Here is a 6,000-nt window from a genome sequence, read left to right as displayed (position 1 = left end):
GGAGAGGACTACTAAGTATAGAGACTGCGTCAACATCGAGAACAGAGCACTGGGGCAATATATGAAAACCAGTGAAGACGAGTGGCTAAGAGTGCATGGGAAGAAGGACTAATAAAAGTAGACGAAGACCCAGAAATATACAGAGACAGGAGAATGACAGACAGAACAGAGGACTGGCACAACAAACCAATGCACGGACAATACATGAGACAGACTAAAGAACTAGCCAGCGATGACACATGGCAATGGCTACAGAGGGGAGAGCTCAATAAGGAAACTGAAGGAATGATAACAGCGGCACAAGATCAGGCCCTAAGAACCAGATATGTTCAAAGAACGATTAGACGGAAATAACATCTCTCCCATATGTAGGAAGTGCAATAAGAAAAATGAAACCATAAACCACATAGCAAGCGAATGCCCGGCACTTGCACAGAACCAGTAGAAAAGAGGCATGATTCAGTGGCAAAAGCGCCCTCCACTGGAGCCTGTGCAAGAAACATCAGCTACCTTGCAGTAATAAATGGTACGAGCACCAACCTGAGGGAGTGATAGAAAACGATCAGGCATCGCTCATTGATGTCGCAACACCATGGGACACCAGAATTGAAGAGAAAGAGAGGGAAAAAATGGATAAGTATCAAGATCTGAAAATAGAAATAAGAAGGATATGGGATATGCCAGTGGAACCTTGTACCCATAAACCATAGGAACCCGAGGCACTAGGCACGATCCCAAGATCCCTGAAAAAAAGGAATCTAGAAAAAACTGATAGGCTGAAGTAGCCCCAGGACTCATGCAGGAGTGTGATCCTAGAAACGGCGCACATAGTAAGAAAAGTGATGAACTCCTAAGGAGGCAGGATGAAACCCGGAACCCCCACACTATAAATATCACCCAGTCGAATTGGAGGACTGTGATAGAGCAAAAAAAAAAAAAAAAAAAGTAATAATAATAATAAATGATGATGATAATCCCATAAACATAGGAACACTAGGCACGATCCCAAGATCCCTGAAAATGAACCTGGAAAAACTAGATGCCGAAATAGCTCCAGGACTAACGCAGGGATATATGCTTCTGGAAACAGTGCACATAGTGAGAAAAGTGATGGACTCCTAGGGAGGCAGGATGCAATCCGCACCCTACTAGGAAAACCACCCAGTCGAATTGGATGATAGAAATAAATTATAATAATAATAATATATACCCACTAAGGGAGTCAGTTTAGTAAATTGTTCTTTAATGAAAATCGGACATTTTAAAATGAAGCGAAAGGTAATTCTTAAAGTAAAAGTTATTTTTCAGTGTATTTCTTGTTTAATGAATCAGATAGTATGTGCACGTAGGTATTTAACTGGTACAAGAATTGACTTAATTTTTTCCCAAAACTGTCCTTGCTATAAATCTTCGTAATCACTTACCGGAACAGACACCTACTATGAGATTCAGGGCCTCTGTAACACGGTTTTTTCGCAATAACTTTTTATCTATGCATTTCATAAATATAACGCTTATACAGAATACATATTATATCAACACATAAATTTTGAGTGTATTCTGCACTACGTAGGTTGAATAAATTTGTTTGGTACTTATAATGAAAAGTGACCTTTTTTGAAGACGGGCCAATACTTACTCAGAGAAAAGTTTCGAACGCACTCTCGTTACGTAAACTTATGACAGCATTTCTTCCCTTTCTCGATGGATGATTGGCTATACGTAACGAAGGCCTAAACCTCTGGCAACAATGACATACAAATTTAAATACAAGCAAAGGAGTACACCTTTATGAACTCTGGAACCTCTCCACTGATAGTTGTCATAATGAACAAACCAACAAAATATGTTAATAAATAAAAAACACTTCGATTATTAGTCTAACTCCCAAAAATAGGTTTCCAAAGAAATTTACAGTAACTTTATAGGTCACAATCAGATTGACAAGATGTAGGATAGTGGGTAATTATCAAAAACATAGTAGACAAGCTTGATTTGATAACTGCTATATCCAATATCAAGCAATTTTTATTTATTGGCTATCTACCTATTTACTGAAAAAAATAGCCGGTACCGTATATTGGCTTTAAACATTCACCAATAATTATCGTCAGAATGGTGACTTCATGAGGCTCCACCCACTTTCGCCTCGTTATTATTCAGGATAACATGAAGGCTACCATGGCATTGTTGGATTAGAAATTTAAACTTCTGGCTATAAAAACTAATTCTCGAGTAGTTGAAAGAAGTGCTAAAGATCCTCAAGGATCGCAGCAGTTGGCCTAAACGTTTAATTCATGTATATTACTGCTATACTGTTGCTGCACTACTGCTACAGTAGTATTACATGCTAGCACTGATACCCCACCCACTCTATGTATTGTTCCGCCATTCATAAAGTCTTTGGGTTTCAGAGCCTATGGAATTTTCTGAGGCTGGTTTTCTGGTGGATGGGCTGGGGCAACATTTGTTCAGGGTGTTTGTTTACTTGCCCCTTACCTTATGATGGTTTTTGTTTTACCTTGCTACGGGTAAAATGGAATGGGGGTTTGGTTTAAAACCCTTGCCTTTAGTAATGAATGTTTTTCGACTCTTGGCTCGTAATCATTTTTATAGAGTAAAAATGATCTAGCTGATCATTTTTACTCTATAAAAATTCAAACTATCGGGTTTAGGTTATTGATAATGCTGACAAAATTTGTGTGTGGTTGTAAAATATACATATGTCAACTTTCAGCTACATCCGATGCTTTGACAAGGAGCAAAGTCCAAAAAAACGTGTTACAGAGACCCTGAATCTCATAGTAAACTTCGTTATTTTCCGTTGTATGCATGATTACTGTTATATATAACAAACAAACTAATTACTAGCTGGTTCTCAATTAATTCCAGGTAGATAATACGTTAGGAATATCATACTATCACAACAATATTGCGCTTAATGAAATATCTAGTTTTCAAAAAATTGATATGAAATATTCAAAGTTTAATTCGCAGTGCATATAATCTATGATATTTTCCAGATGAATTGATATACCGAGATTATTCTCGCCAATTCGATGGTAATGTTACGTAACTAGCGAATAGGGCACGTAAAAGATACGTTATCTGACCCCAATGATAGTATCATTTGCCGGGATAATGGAAATGATTTCATTTTCGATTTAAATGGACTCGTACTCCCAGCGAGTGGGAAATAATGGTTTGCCTTTTATTAGTATAATAATATCGAAATTATTCTTTGGTATAAATAGTTACAATAACCGAAATAATAAACATATCACAGAGCAGAAATCACAGACAAAGGGGTCACTAAACCAGAATCTTGCAATGATGTTGTTTCTCGTCTCGAGACTTGAATATAGTATTATGCGTTACTTTTAAAAGCATAACGTTGACGTACCTCAAGAATATGTAATACTCGGACCATGAATCTTGGCAATTACTTTAAGATGGACTGATACTGAATTAATATTTAAAAGTTATATGGAGGACAATATAGGATACCTAAGTCGACTGCTGTTTAGCTGCAACATAGCTAAATGCGTTGACGCACGCAAAGTGTGATATGCAGATCACCTAGTCAATATGCGTTTTCACAACTTTTAGTTTCATATGCACATAGCAGCGTGCAACACTTGGCCACCAGATGCGATCAAGGCGTCAGTGTTGATAAAGCTTACATATTCGTTTGTAATGGAACGTAAAATTGATATGTACAACCTCTTATCTTTAGTGGAGAAGATACCAGTGTTATGGGATAAAAGTCTGGAAGATTACAAGCAGGTGCACCCCTTCGTAATCCTCCGGACTGCATTGGCTCTTCTTTTTCTTCCCTAACCAAGCTAAATAAGGGCAAAATACACCCTATCTTTTATCAGCTATGGTTAACTTTACTGCTCGCTCTGAGTAAATAAGTGTCAGATAATATTCTGATTTTTGTACGATGAGTGTAGTTCATGGGAAATATGTTTGTTTGTATGGTGTTTTTACGTTGCATGGAATCAGTGGTTATTCAGCTGCCCAAGTGCCCTTCGTCGTCGCTGGTTTTCTATTAGCAAAAGAAATAGCCAGAAGAATTCTATTTCTCTTTGTCTTATCCTTTGGAAAACACTGCACATCAAAAGACCGTTTAAGGACGGCAAGTTTTCAAATGCAGGAGCTAAAGTTAAGTATATCTTAGTTTTACCAGACCACTGAGCTGATTAATAGCTCTCCTAGGGCTGGCCCGAAGGATTAGATATTTATTTTACGTGGCTAGGAACCAATTGGTCACTAGCAACGGGACCTACAGCTTATTGTGGGATCCGAACCACACTATATCGAGAAATGAATTTCTATCACCAGAAGTAAATTCCTCTGATTCCGCGTTAGCCGAGCCGGGATTCGAACTTCGGACCACCGGATTGGCAGCCGAGCGTGAAAACCACTCGTCCAGCGAGGAACCAATGCAAGAGCTGACAATAGCATCTTTGATTCAAATAATTTTTTTTCTGAAGGGTTATTCGGTTAGTGAATTTATCTCCACCTTCTGTTTGGATTACACTTCAATGCTACCTACGGAGCTCTAGAGGCATATGTCAAGAACCACCTTCCTCCTTTCATCCACTTTCTATCATTTATCAAAAATCTTCTCTTCCCTTCGCCTCTTCTGTCTTAAGCTTGCCAAGAACGTCTATTCCCCCTCTGCGGTATCTCGTTGCAATATAGATTGCAGGTTCTTTTTTCATCAGAAAAAAACAACGGGGTGCCTTTGCGCTTGAAGTTGGTAAACTGATGGAAAGTTCAAAACACGCTGGCTATTAATCTTGCTCTCTCTTTCAATCATATCTCTCCCTTAACTAATTCCATTTTGATTGTATATTCCTTTCTTCACGATGCTTATCCCTAATACTATTTATTTACGTAAATTGCAACGGTAAAATAAATTGGTTCGGTGCTTATATTGCAATCGTTGATATCTATTTTATGCTACAGTTTTATTCGAAACTGACAAATGATTTAATGATGGAACTAGCGTATGAGAACCAATACCACGAGTTGAAGAAATGAATTTCATTTATAAGACTAGGGCAGAGGTGAGCCACTGTTCAACTTTTCCTCTGTTCCTGCAGGTACCGAAAGAGATTAAAATAGACAAGACAGAATATATGCATGCTATTTCTTTTATATAAGAACCCTGAAGTGACTCTATACTACATTTTTCGTTTGAATTACCATAAAAGTACTTAGGCCTCCTTTTCCGAAAAGGATGTTACAAACACTGTGCATGAGCGATGAATTCATAAATATATGATGGGTATTATTAGATGTTATCAAGATTTTGCCAACGAAATGTTACAAAAGGTAACTACTTGTTAAATCCGAATGTAAACGCCTTTAGTAATACGAGTGAGAATCGCGGGGCTGGGTTCGTTGGCAAGGGGCTTGGGGGTGATTTGTTGTGGAAGGTTGTTTCTTGGCAGAGGAGGGGGTGAGATTTATGATAAGAGCCATAGGTTTGTTGGTAGAGGGGACGTGGGTTATTTGGTAGGGGGTTGGGTTTATTGGTAGATGGAAGGAGTGGGTTGCTAGTAGAGTTGGTGATGGGTTTCTTGGTAGGGGCGTAGGTGTGCTGGTAGAAGGGGGTCGGGTTTGTTGATATAGGAGTGGGTTTGTTAGTAGAAGGGAGTGGGTTTGTTGGTATGTTTGTTGGCAAGAGGGAAGGCTTGTTGGTAGATTGGGAATGGCTTTGTTGGGAATGGGAATTGGCTTTGTTGGTAGAAGGGAGTGGGTTTATTGGTAGAAGGGAGTGGGTTTGTTGGTAGAAGGGAGTGGGTTCGCTGGTAAGGGGAAGTGGGCTTGTTGGTAGAAGGGGGAGAGGGATGTCAAAGGGGTCGAATTGGAAGTGTGATACAAGGAATAATTGCGAGGTTGAGGCAGGATGATTCAGAGAAATCGCTTTAAGATTATAGATAAAGGTTATTTGCAATATAAGTGAAAGAACAGAATGCCGTTATC

The sequence above is a fragment of the Macrobrachium nipponense genome, chromosome 13 (genome assembly GCF_015104395.2).
Source record: "Macrobrachium nipponense isolate FS-2020 chromosome 13, ASM1510439v2, whole genome shotgun sequence".
Classification (NCBI taxonomy): Eukaryota; Metazoa; Arthropoda; class Malacostraca; order Decapoda; family Palaemonidae; genus Macrobrachium; species Macrobrachium nipponense.
Note: the sequence above shows the minus strand (reverse complement) of the source record.